This window comes from Oncorhynchus clarkii, unplaced genomic scaffold (genome assembly GCF_045791955.1).
Source record: "Oncorhynchus clarkii lewisi isolate Uvic-CL-2024 unplaced genomic scaffold, UVic_Ocla_1.0 unplaced_contig_5291_pilon_pilon, whole genome shotgun sequence".
Taxonomy (NCBI): Eukaryota; Metazoa; Chordata; class Actinopteri; order Salmoniformes; family Salmonidae; genus Oncorhynchus; species Oncorhynchus clarkii.
Genome location: NW_027261127.1, coordinates 70070 through 90000, shown reverse-complemented (window position 1 = coordinate 90000; position 19931 = coordinate 70070). Strand labels below are relative to the sequence as shown.

At 47.6% G+C, this 19931-nt stretch overlaps 1 pseudogene; it reads left to right on the top strand.

Annotated features, from left to right (window-relative positions):
• LOC139404981 (thyroglobulin-like) overlaps positions 1-19931 on the top strand; it is an 84623-nt pseudogene that overhangs the window by 41298 nt on the left and 23394 nt on the right.

Here is a 19931-nt window from a genome sequence, read left to right as displayed (position 1 = left end):
AGGGGCTATTCCATCTCCTCTTTACTACTGACCTCTGTCTGCACATGCTTTATGACTTCTCTACAGGTCTGTCTGTTATAGAGCTTCTCTACAGGTCTTTCTGTCTGTTATAGAGCTTCTCTACAGGTCTGTCTGTCATAGAGCTTCTCTACAGGTCTGTCTGTTATAGAGCTTCTCTACAGGTCTGTCTGTTATAGAGCTTCTCTACAGGTCTGTCTGTCTGTTATAGAGCTTCTCTACAGGTCTGTCTGTCATAGAGCTTCTCTACAGGTCTGTCTGTTATAGAGCTTCTATACAGGTCTGTCTGTCATAGAGCTTCTCCACAGGTCTGTCTGTCTGTCATAGAGCTTCTCTACAGGTCTGTCTGCTATAGAGCTTCTCTACAGGTATGTCTGCTATAGAGCTTCTCTACAGGTCTGTCTGTCTATCATAGAGCTTCTATCCAGGTATGTCTGTCTATCATAGAGCTTCTATACAGGTCTGTCTATCTTAGACCTTCTATACAGGTCTGTCTGTCTATCATAGAGCTTCTATACAGGTCTGTCTGCTATAGAGCTTCTATACAGGTCTGTCTGTCTATCTTAGACCTTCTATACAGGTCTGTCTGTCTGTCATAGAGCTTCTCTACAGGTCTGTCTGTCTGTCTGTCTATCATAGAGCTTCTCTACAGGTCTGTCTGTCTGTCATAGAGCTTCTCTACAGGTCTGTCTATCATAGAGCTTCTCTACAGGTCTGTCTATCATAGAGCTTCTCTACAGGTCTGTCTATCATAGAGGTTCTCTACAGGTCTGTCTGTCTATCATAGAGCTTCTCTACAGGTCTGTCTGCTATAGAGCTTCTCCACAGGTCTGTCTGTCTGTCATAGAGCTTCTCTACAGGTCTGTCTGCTATAGAGCTTCTCTACAGGTATGTCTGCTATAGAGCTTCTCTACAGGTCTGTCTGTCTATCATAGAGCTTCTATCCAGGTATGTCTGTCTATCATAGAGCTTCTATACAGGTCTGTCTATCTTAGACCTTCTATACAGGTCTGTCTGTCTATCATAGAGCTTCTATACAGGTCTGTCTGCTATAGAGCTTCTATACAGGTCTGTCTGTCTATCTTAGACCTTCTATACAGGTCTGTCTTTCTGTCATAGAGCTTCTCTACAGGTCTGTCTGTCTATCATAGAGCTTCTCTACAGGTCTGTCTGTTATAGAGCTTATCTACAGGTCTGTCTATCATTATAGAGCGGGAGGGAGGGGCCTGCCTAATCTACATTCACGTCTTCGGGGAACAGTGGGTTAACTGCCTTGTTCAGGGGCAGAACGACAGATTTTTTACCTTGTCAGCTCGGGGATTTGATCTAGCAACCTTTCGGTTACTGGCCTAACGCTCTAACCAAGAGGCTACTAGAGGTGTGTATAATGATACTGTCACTTCTCTCTCACTCTGAGGGGAGTCTGCCGCCGGTGTACCAGAGTCATTTATAGATGCAGACCAGATGGAAAATGAAATAAAATAATCCACTTAATTTTGAGGGAAATTATTTGCTACCTGTCACATGTAGTCTCTTATCCACAGTAGTGAAGACCTTATCTAGTCAAGATCACTTAATATTATCACAAGTACCCCCAACTCATCCCGTTTAACAGCAACCTGTTGTCTGTTGTTATGAGAGACATGTTGTACGTACAGAAAACGCCCACCAGACCAAAATGCTGGGCCTTATGGTGATGGGGTCAGTAACATATTGTCCACAACTGTGCTTCCCTCTGTATAAAACTCATTTCCAAGCAGACAGCTAGTTACGTCTCTCCTTGATTTGCTCATTAAACCCTAATTTCCTCTCATTAAAGGGTTCTGGGCTGTTGACATCTGGGGTGTTCAGACAGGAACAGGGACATCCTCTGGGACATCCTGTACTTCAAGACTACAGCCAGATTCACTCAGATCCAGTAACCCTGGCCAGAGTACTGTACTGTAGCCCAGTCATAATGAATCATACTAGTTAGGTAAACATTGAGCTCAGTTAGACAGAGTCCAGTCTGGCAAAGAGTACGGCATTGTTCTTTCTGTTGGTGGAAAGTGATGTGCTGCAGGATGAGATCCCTGGTAGGTTCATGGTCAGTATGTTGTAGTGAGGTGCTGTAGGTCTTCTTCAACTTATCCCACTACCATATTATTTACCAGAATAATACATTAGCCTCTAAAACGTCATCAACTTATCTCTATTAAAACAGCGGAAGGAAGCACACACAGTTTTTCTACAGAAAATAATAACCTTTTCTATTATTTCAGGAGCTCATTTGTGTTGTTCTGTCTGTTGTGTTTTAACAGTTGATCTGACTGGAAGTGTGGAGAGTTTTTACAGCCGTGTTCCCTTTAAGAAGATGGTGTCTTATTCCGTCCGTAGCCGTGTCAACCTGAGTGCCAAGCCTATCACTGAGGGGTAAGAGACTTTAGGGCGGTGTCAACCTGAGTGCCAAGCCTATCACTGAGGGGTAAGAGGCCTTAGGGCGGTGTCAACCTGAGTGCCAAGCCTATCACTGAGGGGTAAGAGGCCTTAGGGCGGTGTCAACCTGAGTGCCAAGCCTATCACTGAGGGGTAAGAGGCCTTAGGGCAGTGTCAACCTGAGTGCCAAGCCTATCACTGAGGGGTAAGAGGCCTTAGGGTGGTGTTACCTGTGTCCCACTGGTTCTGGGGGTGAGAGACCTTATGGCAGTGTTACCTGGGTCCCACTGATTCTGGGGCTGAGAGACCTTAGGGCAGTGTTACCTGGGTCCCACTGGTTCTGGGGGTGAGAGACCTTAGGGCAGTGGTACCTGGGTCCCACTGGTTCTGAGGCTGAGAGACTTCAGGGCAGTGTTACCCGGGTCCCACTGGTTCTGGGGCTGAGAGACCTTAGGGCAGTGTTACCTGGGTCCCACTGGTTCTGGGGCTGAGAGACCTTAGGGCAGTGTTACCTGGGTCCCACTGGTTGTGGGGCTGAGAGACCTTAGGGCAGTGTTACCTGGGTCCCACTGGTTCTAGGGCTGAGAGACCTTAGGGCAGTGTTACCTGGGTCCCACTGGTTCTGGGGCTGAGAGACCTTAGGGCAGTGTTACCTGGGTCCCACTGGTTCTGGGGCTGAGAGACCTTAGGGTGGTGTTACCTGGGTCCCACTGGTTCTGTTATATTTCACTACTTCAAGCAATAACAAACATCTTCTTTAGGATAATGACAAAGTCTTTAGGAAAAGTGTTAGACAATTCCTGTTTAGTTTCCCCAAAGAAAAGGTGTGTGCCTGCTTTGTGTTTGTACCAGGTTCCGTGAGTGTGAACGGAGATGTGATGAAGACCCGTGTTGCCGTGGAATCGGATACGTCAGGGACACACAGTCACCTGGTCAGTTGTTATTTCAGTCAACATATTAACTGACATGTTTTTTACAGTGCTGACAATTCCTCCGACATTCAAAGTTCAAGGGGCAAGAGAGAAGAGGGAAACAATCACAATAGAACTACAAAGTCCAAAGGAGACACAAATATTTCCTCTAAAGTGTCTTTGTGTGTGTCTTTGTGTGTGTCTTTGTGTGTGTCTTTGTGTGTGTGTGTGTGTGTGTGTGTGTGTGTGTGTGTGTGTGTGTGTGTGTGTGTGTGTGTGTGTGTGTGTGTGTGTGTGTGTGTGTGTGTGTGTGTGTGTGTGTGTGTGTGCTGTCTCCATCCAGGATCAGACGTTCTCTGCCTGACTCTGAACAGCTTTGGTATCCAGACGTGTGGTGAAGGAGAACGGACAACCTGGAGAGTCCAGGACTGCACCCCCTCCAGAGTAGAAACCGGAGTGTATCCTCTTGGCTGGTACGAGAAACCAGGTGTGTATCCTCTTGGCTGGTACGAGAAACCAGGTGTGTATCCTCTTGGCTGGTACGAGAAACCAGGTGTGTATCCTCTTGGCTGGTACGAGAAACCAGGTGTGTATCCTCTTGGCTGGTACGAGAAACCAGGTGTGTATCCTCTTGGCTGGTACGAGAAACCAGGTGTGTATCCTCTTGGCTGGTACGAGAAACCAGGTGTGTGTCCTCTTGGCTGGTACGAGAAACCAGGTGTGTATCCTCTTGGCTGGTACGAGAAACCAGGTGTGTATCCTCTTGGCTGGTACGAGAAACCAGGTGTGTATCCTCTTGGCTGGTACGAGAAACCAGGTGTGTGTAAACGTCCGAGGATAAGTAGGTACAGGGTGACTCCCAAATGGCACCCTATTCCCTATGGGCTCCTGGTCAAATGTAGTGCACTACATAGGGAATAGGGTGCCGTTTGAAACTCTACAACGTTTAGGGTAGCTTACTCAGCGAGGAGGCATGAAACACATCTTGTTCGAACATCTGGCCAACATCTTGAGTTGTCTCTTACCTTTTAAGTTTGATGTCTTGATGTTACTTTCTCTTTATATAGTGCACTACATTTGACCAGAGCCCATTGGAGGAATAGTGTGTTATTTGGGACACAGCTGCACACTGATTTAAACAGAAACATGTGTTATTATGCCTCAGATGTTCATCTCATTTTGTGGGTTATATTTTGCCACCTGGTAAGGATTGCAGAGACTACAAATTGTTCTTACTTTTTTTTTTGAGAAATTCTCAGACTCGCTAGTAATTTTTCTATTCTTAAGAGTCCCACAGCTCACACATTTGTTTCTGTTTCAAGTGGCGCCCTATCTATGTCGTGCACTAGGGTGCTATTCGGGACACAGCGGTAATACATATTTTCTCCAGTTGGTGTTGCTGAGCCACGTGATCTAGCAGACACATTTATTTAACCAAGTAGTTGTCTGATCGTTGAGGAGTTTATTACGTACTGACTCCGACGTTTCCATTGTTCTCCACAGTGAACCAGTGGACTAAATCACCACGGTTGTGCCCCAGTTTCCAACTACGTGTTCCTTCAAAGAATGGTGAGAGTGCAGTTAATATTTCACCTCAGGAGTTAGAATGTACAATAACATCACACTGTTAGTTTGATACGTCAGCTACAATACACAGACTGACTGTGTGTTTATTCCTGCTGTCATCCTCCTGTAAACGGTTGAATGGAAACACGTCATCCTTTCTGTCTCTGGATGAGGCCCCCCAGTTCCTTCTGAATGTGTTTTATTTATTGAACCTTTATTAAACAAGGCAAGTCAGTTCAGAACAAATTATTATTTACAATGACTGGCCAATTGTACGCCGCCCTATGGGACTACCGATCACGGCCGGTTGTGATACAGCCCGGGATAGAACCAGGGTCTGTAGTGACGCCTCTAGCACTGAGATGCAGTGCCTTAGACCACTGCACCACTCGGGAGCCTATTCATTATATAGTGCTCCACTTTTGACCCGGGCCCATAGGGCTCTGTTAAAAAATAGTGCATTATGGGGAATGGGGTGCTGTTTGGGCGACAACCCATTTCACATTTGTGTGTGTTCAAAGGGACCCCCCCCCTCCCTCCCCCTCACATCAAAGAGACAAACTAACATGGTCATTTTGCTTTCATTGTGCTGACGTGCTGAAATGTTTACAAGCCACAGTGTTTCCCACTTAGCCTTTAATTAGACTCACTTCCTCCATACCCTCCAGTAGCTAGAAACCTGTCCATTAGACAGAGGAGATACTGTCTCCAACGGCTCCAGTAGCTAGAAACCTGTCCATTAGACAGAGGAGATACTGTCTCCAACGGCTCCAGTAGCTAGAAACCTGTCCATTAGACAGAGGAGAAACTGTCTCCAACGGCTCCAGTAACTAGAAACCTGTCCATAAGACAGAGGAGATACTGTCCGCAACGGCTGCAGTAGCTAGAAACCTGTCCATTAGACAGAGGAGATACTGTCTCCAACGGCTCCAGTAGCTAGAAACCTGTCCATTAGACAGAGGAGATACTGTCTCCAACGGCTGCAGTAGCTAGAAACCTGTCTATTAGACAGAGGAAATACTGTCTCCAACGGCTCCAGTAGCTGGAAACCTGTCCATTAGACAGAGGAAATACTGTCTCCAATGGCTCCAGTAGCTAGAAACCTGTCCATTAGACAGAGGAGAAACTGTCTCTAACGGCTCCAGTAGCTAGAAACCTGTCCATTAGACAGAGGAGATAACGGCTCCAGTAGCTAGAAACCTGTCCATTAGACAGAGGAGATACTGTCTCCAACGGCTCCAGTAGCTAGAAACCTGTCCATTAGACAGAGGAGACACGGTCTCCAACGGCTCCAGTAGCTAGAAACCTGTCCATTAGACAGAGGAGATACTGTCTCCAACGGCTCCAGTAGCTAGAAACCTGTCCATTAGACAGAGGAGATACTGTCTCCAACGGCTCCAGTAGCTAGAAACCTGTCCATTAGACAGAGGAGATACTGTCTCCAACGGCTCCAGTAGCTAGAAACCTGTCCATTAGACAGAGGAGATACTGTCTCCAACGGCTCCAGTAGCTAGAAACCTGTCCATTAGACAGAGGAGAGTACAGGCTTTCAGCTGCTCTCATTACTATCTAGCACAGTGGATAGTGTTGGAATTGGATGCTTAAGAGAGCTCTGTCCTTTAGACATTAAAATACATTTCAATGGCTGCATCCCAAATATGGAGCCTTTTACTTTGTGCAGGACACTGCTTCTGAACAGAGCCCTATGGGACAATGTGTTAGATGCAGACAATGTGTTAGATGCAGACAATGTGTTAGATGCAGACAATGTGTTAGATGCAGACAATGTGTTAGATGCAGACAATCGGTTAGATGCATCCCCTGCTGATAAAGATGTGTGTCTCTCTGCCCAGTGAGTTTGAGTGAGTGGAGACTCCTGGATGCGTCCTCTACTCTGGTGGATCCGTCCGTCTCCATGTTTGACATTATTCACATCAGTAAAGACATCGCTGAGGACCTGGACAGGACCAGAGACTGGTGTCTGTCTGGTGAGAAACATCTTCATCGTGTGCCAGAGTCTAGTCTAACGGTCAACGTCCCCCAACTCAGGACCACACATGTCCCCTTGCAAGAGGGGTTTAAGCCCCTCCTCGGTCTCTCCTGTCTGTGCCCCTCATCTGTGCCCCTCCTCGGTCTCTCCTGTCTGTGCCCCTCATCTGTGCCCCTCCTCGGTCTCTCCTGTCTGTGCCCCTAATCTGTGACCCTCCTCGGTCTCTCCTGTCTGTGCCCCTCATCTGTGCCCCTCCTCTGTCTCTCCTGTCTGTGCCCCTCATCTGTGCCCCTCCTCAGTCTCTCCTGTCTGAGCCCCAATCCTTGTATTTACCTCTCTCTACTCTCCTCCTTTTCTGTCCGTTAAACTGTGTGTGTGTGTCTCCCCTCAGCCTGTGAGGAGGCTGAGTCCTGTGTTGTGGTGTCAGTGGGGCGGACCGACTCGGCTGTCCGCTGTGTCCTCTACCCAGACACCCTGGCCTGTGGCCCCTCCACTACCACCACCAGAGGTCAGGACTGTCGGCTGGTCATCAGAGAGTCAGCTCTCCAGGTCTACCTCCACAAAGGTGGGCAACATCCCTGACCCTGGCTCACTATACATCCCTGACCCTGGCTCACTATACATCCCTGACCCTGGCTCACTATACATCCCTGACCCTGGCTCACTATACATCCCTGACCCTGGGTCACTATACATCCCTGGCCCTGGCTCACTATACAGTGCATTGCGAAAGTATTCGGCCCCCTTGAACTTTGCGACCTTTTGCCACATTTCAGGCTTCAAACATAAAGATATAAAACTGTATTTTTTTGTGAAGAATCAACAACAAGTGGGACACAATCATGAAGTGGAACGACATTTATTGGATATTTCAAACTTTTTTAACAAATCAAAAACTGAAAAATTGGGCGTGCAAAATTATTCAGCCCCTTTACTTTCAGTGCAGCAAACTCTCTCCAGAAGTTCAGTGAGGATCTCTGAATGATCCAATGTTGACCTAAATGACTAATGATGATAAATACAATCCACCTGTGTGTAATCAAGTCTCCGTATAAATGCACCTGCACTGTGATAGTCTCAGAGGTCCGTTAAAAGCGCAGAGAGCATCATGAAGAACAAGGAACACACCAGGCAGGTCCGAGATACTGTTGTGAAGAAGTTTAAAGCCAGATTTGGATACAAAAATATTTCCCAAGCTTTAAACATCCCAAGGAGCACTGTGCAAGCGATAATATTGAAATGGAAGGAGTATCAGACCACTGCAAATCTACCAAGACCTGGCCGTCCCTCTAAACTTTCAGCTCATACAAGGAGAAGACTGATCAGAGATGCAGCCAAGAGGCCCATGATCACTCTGGATAAACTGCAGAGATCTACTGCTGAGGTGGGAGACTCTGTCCATAGGACAACAATCAGTCGTATATTGCACAAATCTGGCCTTTATGGAAGAGTGGCAAGAAGAAAGCCATTTCTTAAAGATATCCATAAAAAGTGTCGTTTAAAGTTTGCCACAAGCCACCTGGGAGACACACCAAACATGTGGAAGAAGGTGCTCTGGTCAGATGAAGCCAAAATTGAACTTTTTGGCAACAATGCTAAACGTTATGTTTGGCGTAAAAGCAACACAGCTCATCACCCTGAACACACCATCCCCACTGTCAAACATGGTGGTGGCAGCATCATGGTTTGGGCCTGCTTTTCTTCAGCAGGGACAGGGAAGATGGTTAAAATTGATGGGAAGATGGATGGAGCCAAATACAGGACCATTCTGGAAGAAAACCTGATGGAGTCTGCAAAAGACCTGAGACTGGGACGGAGATTTGTCTTCCAACAAGACAATGATCCAAAACATAAAGCAAAATCTACAATGGAATGGTTCAAAAATAAACATATCCAGGTGTTAGAATGGCCAAGTCAAAGTCCAGACCTGAATCCAATCGAGAATCTGTGGAAAGAACTGAAAACTGCTGTTCACAAATGCTCTCCATCCAACCTCACTGAGCTCGAGCTGTTTTGCAAGGAGGAATGGGAAAAAATGTCAGTCTCTCGATGTGCAAAACTGATAGAGACATACCCCAAGCAACTTACAGCTGTAATCGCAGCAAAAGGTGGCGCTACAAAGTATTAACTTAAAACTTCTTGACCATACTTGAGACGCAGACGTCTCAAGTAGGCACCTGGAAATGCAAATGCGCTACGCTAAATGCTAAATGTACTCGTTACAACTCAAACCTTGATCAAAATTCACAAGCAGGGTATTGAATTAAAGCTACACTCGTTGTGAACCTAGCCAGCAAGTCAGATTTTTAAAATGCTTTTCGGCGAAAGCATGAGAAGCTATTATCTGATAGCATGCACCCCCCAAAATACCAGCACGACACGTAAACAACAGATTTTGCGGTAGCCGGCGCTACCCAAAACGCAGAAATAAAATATAAAACATTCATTACCTTTGACGAGCTTCTTTCTTGGCACTCCTACATGCCCCATAAACATCACTATTGGGTATTTTTTTCGTTTAAATCGGTCCATATATACCCAAAATAGCTTTGTATGGAAGCTGTGTCATTCAGAAAAAAACATCGTTTTTAAACGCTGCGTAATTTTTTTAAATTAAAAAAGTCGACGATAAACTTTCACAAAACACTTCGAAATCCTTTTGTAATCCAACTTTAGGTATTAGTAAACGTTTATAATCTATCAAAATGATTACAGGGCGATGTTTATTCAATAGCTCCTCGCTTGCAAATCCTTGGCTGCCATAGTCCTCAGTAACAACATCCGGGTGAAGACTGGAAGAAACGGATGCCAGATAGATGGATTTTCCAACAATTAATTCAATTGAAAATGACGACAATGGCGACATCGTGTGGAATTTGTATGAATTGCACGCAGGTCGATATTAAATTTTGTCTTCTTTTAACAACTCGTGGAAGTGACTTATGGAAATTATTTTTAGCTTTCAGAGAGCAGTTTTTCTTGCGTTTTTCAATGAAACACATGATCTGTTATAGTCACAGCCGTGATTTAACCAGTTTTAGAAACTTCAGAGTGTTTTCTATCCACACATACTAATCATATGCATATACTATATTCCTGGCATGAGTAGCAGGACGCTGAAAAGTTGCGCGATTTTTAACAGAATGTTCGAAAAAGGAGGGGGTAGAAGTAAGAGGTTTAAGGGGGCTGAATAATTTTGCACGCCCAATTTTTCAGTTTTTGATTTGTTAAAAAAGTTTGAAATATCCAATAAATGTCGTTCCACTTCATGATTGTGTCCCACTTGTTGTTGATTCTTCACAAAAAAATACAGTTTTATATCTTTATGTTTGAAGCCTGAAATGTGGCAAAAGGTCGCAAAGTTCAAGGGGGCCGAATACTTTCGCAATGCACTGTACATCCCTGACCCTGGCTCACTATACATCCCTGACCCTGGCTCACTATACATCCCTGACCCTGGCTCACTATACATCCCTGGCTCACTATACATCCCTGACCCTGGCTCACTATACATCCCTGACCCTGGGTCACTATACATCCCTGACCCTGGCTCACTATACATCCCTGAACCTGGCTCACTATACATCCCTGACCCTGGCTCACTATACATCCCTGACCCTGGCTCACTATACATCCCTGACCCTGCCTCACTATACATCCCTGACCCTGGCTCACTATACATCCCTGCCTCACTATACATCCCTGACCCTGACTCACTATACATCCCTGACCCTGGCTCACTATACATCCCTGGCTCACTATACATCCCTGACCCTGGCTCACTATACATCCCTGACCCTGGGTCACTATACATCCCTGACCCTGGCTCACTATACATCCCTGAACCTGGCTCACTATACATCCCTGACCCTGGCTCACTATACATCCCTGCCTCACTATACATCCCTGACCCTGCCTCACTATACATCCCTGACCCTGGCTCACTATACATCCCTGACCCTGGCTCACTATACATCCCTGGCTCACTATACATCCCTGACCCTGGCTCACTATACATCCCTGACCCTGCCTCACTATACATCCCTGACCCTGGCTCACTATACATCCCTGACCCTGGCTCACTATACATCCCTGACCCTGGCTCACTATACATCCCTGCCTCACTATACATCCCTGACCCTGGCTCACTATACATCCCTGACCCTGGCTCACTATACATCCCTGCCTCACTATACATCCCTGACCCTGACTCACTGTACATCCCTGACCCTGGCTCACTATACATCCCTGGCTCACTATACATCCCTGACCCTGGCTCACTATACATCCCTGACCCTGCCTCACTATACATCCCTGACCCTGGCTCACTATATATCCCTGACCCTGGCTCACTATACATCCCTGACCCTGCCTCACTATACATCCCTGACCCTGCCTCACTATACATCCCTGACCCTGGCTCACTATACATCCCTGACCCTGGCTCACTATACATCCCTGACCCTGACTCACTGTACATCCCTGACCCTGGCTCACTATACATCCCTGGCTCACTATACATCCCTGACCCTGGCTCACTATACATCCCTGACCCTGGCTCACTATACATCCCTGACCCTGGCTCACTATACATCCCTGACCCTGGCTCACTATACATCCCTGAACCTGGCTCACTATACATCCCTGACCCTGCCTCACTATACATCCCTGACCCTGGCTCACTATACATCCCTGACCCTGGCTCACTATACATCCCTGAACCTGGCTCACTATACATCCCTGACCCTGCCTCACTATACATCCCTGACCCTGCCTCACTATACATCCCTGACCCTGGCTCACTATACATCCCTGACCCTGGCTCACTATACATCCCTGACCCTGGCTCACTATACATCCCTGACCCTGCCTCACTATACATCCCTGACCCTGGGTCACTATACATCTCTGACCCTGGGTCACTATACATCCCTGACCCTGCCTCACTATACATCCCTGACCCTGGGTCACTATACATCTCTGACCCTGGCTCACTATACATCCCTGACCCTGGCTCACTATACATCCCTGACCCTGGCTCACTATACATCCCTGACCCTGCCTCACTATACATCCCTGACCCTGCCTCACTATACATCCCTGACCCTGGGTCACTATACATCTCTGACCCTGGTTCACTATACATCCCTGACCCTGGTTCACTATACATCCCTGACCCTGGTTCACTATACATCCCTGACCCTGGATCACTATACATCCCTGACCCTGCCTCACTATACATCCCTGACCCTGGGTCACTATACATCCCTGACCCTGGCTCACTATACATCCCTGACCCTGGTTCACTATACATCCCTGACCCTGGGTCACTATACATCCCTGACCCTGGCTCACTATAAATCCCTGACCCTGGCTCACTATACATCCCTGACCCTGGCTCACTATACATCCCTGACCCTGGCTCACTATACATCCCTGACCCTGGCTCACTATACATCCCTGACCCTGGCTCACTATACATCCCTGACCCTGGCTCACTATACATCCCTGACCCTGGCTCACTATACATCCCTGACCCTGGCTCACTATACATCCCTGACCCTGGCTCACTATACATCCCTGACCCTGGCTCACTATACATCCCTGACCCTGGCTCACTATACATCCCTGACCCTGGGTCACTATACATCCCTGACCCTGGCTCACTATACATCCCTGACCCTGGCTCACTATACATCCCTGACCCTGGCTCACTATACATCCCTGACCCTGGCTCACTATACATCCCTGACCCTGGCTCACTATACATCCCTGACTCACTATACATCCCTGACCCTGGCTCACTATACATCCCTGACCCTGGGTCACTATACATCCCTGACCCTGGCTCACTATACATCCCTGACCCTGGGTCACTATACATCCCTGACCCTGGCTCACTATACATCTCTGACCCTGGGTCACTATACATCCCTGACCCTGCCTCACTATACATCCCTGATCCTGGGTCACTATACATCTCTGACCCTGGGTCACTATACATCCCTGACCCTGGCTCACTATACATCCCTGACCCTGGCTCACTATACATCCCTGACCCTGGCTCACTATACATCCCTGACCCTGGGTCACTATACATCCCTGACCCTGGGTCACTATACATCCCTGGCTCACTATACATCCCTGACTCACTATACATCCCTGACCCTGGGTCACTATACATCCTGACCCTGGCTCACTATACATCCCTGGCTCACTATACATCCCTGAACCTGGGTCACTATACATCCCTGACCCTGGCTCACTATACATCCCTGACTCACTATACATCCTGACCCTGGCTCACTATACATCCCTGACCCTGGCTCACTATACATCCCTGACCCTGGCTCACTATACATCCCTGACCCTGGCTCACTATACATCCCTGACCCTGGGTCACTATACATCCCTGACCCTGGCTCACTATACATCCCTGACCCTGGCTCACTTTACTGCTGCTAATGTGACTAGTGTTTGAAGAAACAGAGATTTTTATTGGTGGGTTAGGTCGTGTCAATCACTGCAGCCTACTTCCTGTAATGGTCATTATTATTAGTAAGCGTGATTTATCATCTGAGAGGTGCTGAAGGAGTTTTACAGCTGGTTGATTCCAGTGCAGACAGTATCTCTGTCCCAAATGGCACCCTGTTCCCTATATGGTGCATTACTTTTGACCAGGGCCCATAGTTGTCAGTGTCAGTCCAGGCTTCCCTCTGACTGATGGTTATGTATTCTGTGGGATCCAGAACCCAAGGCGGCGTTGACGTCAGTGTTTATCCCGGCTCACGGAACGCTCCAGGGATCGGCCGTGACAACGCTGCTCGGGTCAGACAGGATGACAGTCAGACAGTTCTTGGGAGTTCCGTACGCTCGTCCTCCTATCAGAGCCCTCCGTTTCGTACCCCCACAGCCTGCTGAATGGAGTGGCACATGGAACGCCACGATTACCAGGTAAACAATGACTCTGTGGAGGAAGATTGTTTTTAAAGATGCGTTATAAAGGTTTTGTATAATTTCATCCAGTAGTTTGGAAAGGGGTGTTCACAAGCCAAAACGGGTCCCTGAAAATGTTATTTAAAAAAATAAAAAATCATAATGTTGAACCTTTATTTAAGTAGGCAAGAACAAATTCTTATTCACAATTACTGCCTAGGAACAGTGGGTTAACTGGTCTAGGAACAGTGGGTTGACTGCCTAGGAACAGTGGGTTAACTGCCTAGGAACAGTGGGTTAACTGGTCTAGGAACAGTGGGTTGTCTGCCTAGGAACAGAGGGTTAACTGCCTTGTTCAGGGGCAGAATGACATATCTTTACCTTGTCAACTCGGGGATTCGATCTAGCAACCTTTCGGTTACTGGTCCGACACGCTAACCACTAGGAAATGTTACATCTTGGAATGTTTTATATATACACTACCGTTAAAATGTTTGGGGCCACTTAGAAATGTTCTTGTTTTTGAAAGAAAAGCACATTTTTTTGTCCATTGAAATAACATAACATTTATCAGAAATGGTTAATGTTGTAAATGACTATTGTAGCTGGAAACAGCAGATTTTTAATGGAATATCTACATAGGCGTACAGAGGCCCATTATCAGCAACCATCACTCCTGTGTTCAAATGGCACGTTGTGTTAGCTAATCCAAGTTTATCATTTTAAAAGGCTAATTGATCATTAGAAAACCCTTTTGCATTCATGTTAGCACAGCTGAAAACTGTTATGATTAAACAAGCAATAAAATTGGCATTCTTTAGACTAGCTGAGCATCTGGAGCATCAGCATTTGTGGGTTCGATTGCAGGCTCAAAATGGCCAGACACAAAGACCTTTCTTCTGAAAAGCATTAGTCTATTTTTGTTCTGAGAAATGAAGGCTATTCCATGCGAGAAATTGCCAAAAAACGGAAGATCTCGTATAACGCTGTGTACCGCTGCCTTCACAGAACAGTGCAAACTGGCCCTAACCAGAATAGAAAGAGGAGTGGGAGGCCCCGGTGCAAAACTGAACAAGAGGGCAAGTACATTAGAGTGTCTAGTTGAGAAACAGATGCCTCGCAATTCCTCAACTGGCAGCTTCATTAAATAGTACCCACTGAACACCAGTCTCAACGTCAACAGTGAAGAAGCGACTCCGGGATGCTGCAACTTCTATGAAATGTTATGAATTTGTAAGGGCTTAAGATCCCATTCAATCTCTAAGAATGTCTGTCTGAGTGTCTGTCTGAGTGTCTGTCTGAGTGTGTGTCTGAGTGTCTGTCTGAGTGTCTGTCTGAGTGTCTGTCTGAGTGTCTGTCTGAGTGTCTGTCTGAGTGTCTGTCTGAGTGTGTGTCTGTACGCCCGCCCGCCCGCCTAGAAGGCCAGCTTGTTATTATGGATGTTTCCATGGTAGACCCAGTTGTTAATGTGTCCTCTAACCCTGTTGTTATGGATGTTTCCATGGTAGACCCAGTTGTTAATGTGTCCTCTAACCCTGTTGTTATGGATGTTTCCATGGTAGACCCTGTTGTTAATGTGTCCTCTAACCCTGTTGTTATGGATGTTTCCATGGTAGACCCAGTTGTTAATGTGTCCTCTAACCCTATTGTTATGGATGTTTCCATGGTAGACCCAGTTGTTAATGTGTCCTCTAACCCTGTTGTTATGGACGTTTCCATGGTAGACCCAGTTGTACCACATGCAGTGTGTTAATGTGTCCTCTAACCCTGTTGTTATGGATGTTTCCATGATAGACCCAATTGTTAATGTGTCCTCTAACCCTGTTGTTATGGACGTTTCCATGGTAGACCCAGTTGTACCACATGCAGTGTGATAGTGTGTCCTCTAACCCTGTTGTTATGGATGTTTCCATGGTAGACCCAGTTGTTAATGTGTCCTCTAACCCTGTTGTTATGGATGTTTCCATGGTAGACCCAGTTGTTAATGTGTCCTCTAACCCTGTTGTTATGGATGTTTCCATGGTAGACCCAGTTGTTAATGTGTCCTCTAACCCTGTTGTTATAGATGTTTCCATGGTAGACCCAGTTGTTAATGTGTCCTCTAACCCTGTTGTTATGGATGTTTCCATGGTAGACCCAGTTGTTAATGTGTCCTCTAACCCTGTTGTTATGGATGTTTCCATGGTAGACCCAGTTGTTAATGTGTCCTCTAACCCTGTTGTTATGGATGTTTCCATGGTAGACCCAGTTGTACCACATGCAGTGTGTTACTGTGTCCTCTAACCCTGTTGTTATGGATGTTTCCATGGTAGAGCCAGTTGTTAATGTGTCCTCTAACCCTGTTGTTATGGATGTTCCCCATGGTAGACCCAGTTGTCTGCAGCCTGGAGCTGTGGAGTCATCAGCCAGCAGTGAGGACTGTCTGTACCTCAACATCTTCATCCCCAGCGGCATCGTAAGTCACATTGTACCGATAGAGATCTTTGTTTCACTAGAAGCCCTGTTGACCTCTCCTTTAGTAACCCCTAGACACCTCAAGCTCCACTCCACTACCGGTCCCTCAGATTGACCGTTGGTCTGCCGTGTCATTCCTGTTCTTGTCTTTTCCTCTGATAGAGAGGGAGTGCAGCGGTTCTGGTGTTCTTTCATAACCCGTCTGGAGCAGCCAGCGATGACACAGCATCTCTACTGGACGGCTCCTACCTGGCTGCCGTCGGCAACATCGTTGTGGTTACCGTCAACACCAGGGTTGCAGCGTTCGGATTCCTCAGCACAGGTGCTCCTCTTAACACACGTCAGAAGCAGCATTCAGGTATCTTATAGGTTATATGTTTTCAAAAGTAACAAAAGACACAAACAAGTGGGTCTGAGAGCGCTGCTGAAATGGCATAAGAAGTGAATGTAAATGTAGAGGGAAGACAGTGGACATGAAGTTAGAATCAGGTCACGATGAAAGTGAAGGGGAGAGGATGACATGTTTACTGTTGGTATTCTGCTGCTGTGGGGGGCTGAGAGGGCCCGGAGGGAGAGATGGGGGGGAGAGGGAGAGATGGGGGGGAGACGGGGAAGGAGGGAGGGGGGAGAGATGGGGGAGGGAGGGAAATACATCTGTGCTGATGGTGTGTTCTGTGCTGATGGTGTGTTCTGTGCTGATGGTGTGTTCTGTGCTGATGGTGTGTTCTGTGCTGATGGTGTGTTCTGTGCCGATGGTGTGTTCTGTGCTGATGGTGTGTTCTGTGCTGATGGTGTGTTCTGTGCTGATGGTGTGTTCTGTGCTGATGGTGTGTTCTGTGCTGATGGTGTGTTCTGTGCTGATGTGGCACTGAGAGGGAGGAGTGACTCTCTCCACAGTCAGCTAGCCAGCCATAGCACACAGCTGGCACACTCACAGACATGTGGAAGGACTGTGTGTGTGTGTTCAAGTTTCAACTTTATTATCCTAGACGGCACGTTCTGTTTTAGAGTGATGTGTAGTCTTGGTGATAGGAGCCCTCAGCCAGCAACTCTGGAAGACCCTGCAACACAGCCACACCTCTAAACCACTGGCCCCTCCCAGACAGCCCTTCTTTCAAGCCCTGCAACACAGCAACACCTACTAAACCACTGGCCCCTCCCAGACAGCTCTTCTATAAAGCCCTGCAACACCTACTAAACCACTGGCCCCTCCCAGACAGCTCTTCTATAAAGCCCTGCAACACCTACTAAACCACTGGTCCCTCCCACACAGCTCTTCTATAAAGCCCTGCAACACAGAAACACCTACTAAACCACTGGCCCCTCCCAGACAGCTCTTCTATAAAGCCCTGCAACACAGCAACACCCACTAAACCACTGGCCCCTCCCAGACAGCCCTTCTATAAAGCCCTGCAACACCTACTAAACCACTGGCCCCTCCCACACAGCTCTTCTATAAAGCCCTGCAACACAGAAACACCTACTAAACCACTGGCCCCTCCCAGACAGCCCTTCTATAAAGCCCTGCAACACAGAAACACCTACTAAACCACTGGCCCCTCCCACACAGCTCTTCTATAAAGCCCTGCAACACAGCAACACCTACTAAACCACTGGCCCCTCCCAGACAGCCCTTCTATAAAGCCCTGCAACACCTACTAAACCACTGGCCCCTCCCAGACAGCCCTTCTATAAAGCCCTGCAACACAGAAACACCTACTAAACCACTGGTCTCTCCCAGACAGCCCTTCTATAAAGCCCTGCAACACAGAAACACCTACTAAACCACTGGCCCCTCCCAGACAGCCCTTCTATAAAGCCCTGCAACACCTACTAAACCACTGGTCTCTCCCAGACAGCTCTTCTATAAAGCCCTGCAACACAGAAACACCTACTAAACCACTGGTCTCTCCCAGACAGCCCTTCTATAAAGCCCTGCAACACAGAAACACCTACTAAACCACTGGCCCCTCCCAGACAGCCCTTCTATAAAGCCCTGCAACACCTACTAAACCACTGGCCCCTCCCAGACAGCCCTTCTATAAAGCCCTGCAACACAGAAACACCTACTAAACCACTGGCCCCTCCCAGACAGCCCTTCTATAAAGCCCTGCAACACCTACTAAACCACTGGTCTCTCCCAGACAGCTCTTCTATAAAGCCCTGCAACACAGAAACACCTACTAAACCACTGGCCCCTCCCAGACAGCCCTTCTATAAAGCCCTGCAACACAGAAACACCTACTAAACCACTGGTCTCTCCCAGACAGCTCTTCTATAAAGCCCTGCAACACCTACTAAACCACTGGTCCCTCCCACACAGCTCTTCTATAAAGCCCTGCAACACAGAAACACCTACTAAACCACTGGCCCCTCCCAGACAGCTCTTCTATAAAGCCCTGCAACACAGCAACACCCACTAAACCACTGGCCCCTCCCAGACAGCCCTTCTATAAAGCCCTGCAACACCTACTAAACCACTGGCCCCTCCCACACAGCTCTTCTATAAAGCCCTGCAACACAGAAACACCTACTAAACCACTGGCCCCTCCCAGACAGCCCTTCTATAAAGCCCTGCAACACAGAAACACCTACTAAACCACTGGCCCCTCCCACACAGCTCTTCTATAAAGCCCTGCAACACAGAAACACCTACTAAACCACTGGCCCCTCCCAGACAGCCCTTCTATAAAGCCCTGCAACACCTACTAAACCACTGGCCCCTCCCAGACAGCCCTTCTATAAAGCCCTGCAACACAGAAACACCTACTAAACCACTGGTCTCTCCCAGACAGCCCTTCTATAAAGCCCTGCAACACAGAAACACCTACTAAACCACTGGCCCCTCCCAGACAGCCCTTCTATAAAGCCCTGCAACACCTACTAAACCACTGGTCTCTCCCAGACAGCTCTTCTATAAAGCCCTGCAACACAGAAACACCTACTAAACCACTGGTCTCTCCCAGACAGCCCTTCTATAAAGCCCTGCAACACAGAAACACCTACTAAACCACTGGCCCCTCCCAGACAGCCCTTCTATAAAGCCCTGCAACACCTACTAAACCACTGGCCCCTCCCAGACAGCCCTTCTATAAAGCCCTGCAACACAGAAACACCTACTAAACCACTGGCCCCTCCCAGACAGCCCTTCTATAAAGCCCTGCAACACCTACTAAACCACTGGTCTCTCCCAGACAGCTCTTCTATAAAGCCCTGCAACACAGAAACACCTACTAAACCACTGGCCCCTCCCAGACAGCCCTTCTATAAAGCCCTGCAACACCTACTAAACCACTGGCCCCTCCCAGACAGCTCTTCTATAAAGCCCTGCAACACCTACTAAACCACTGGCCCCTCCCAGACAGCTCTTCTATAAAGCCCTGCAACACAGCAACACCTACTAAACCACTGGCCCCTCCCAGACAGCTCTTCTTTCAAGCCCTGCAACACAGCAACACCTACTAAACCACTGGCCCCTCCCAGACAGCCCTTCTATAAAGCCCTGCAACACAGCAACACCTACTAAACCACTGGCCCCTCCCAGACAGCCCTTCTATAAAGCCCTGCAACACAGCAACACCTACTAAACCACTGGCCCCTCCCAGACAGCCCTTCTATAAAGCCCTGCAACACAGCAACAC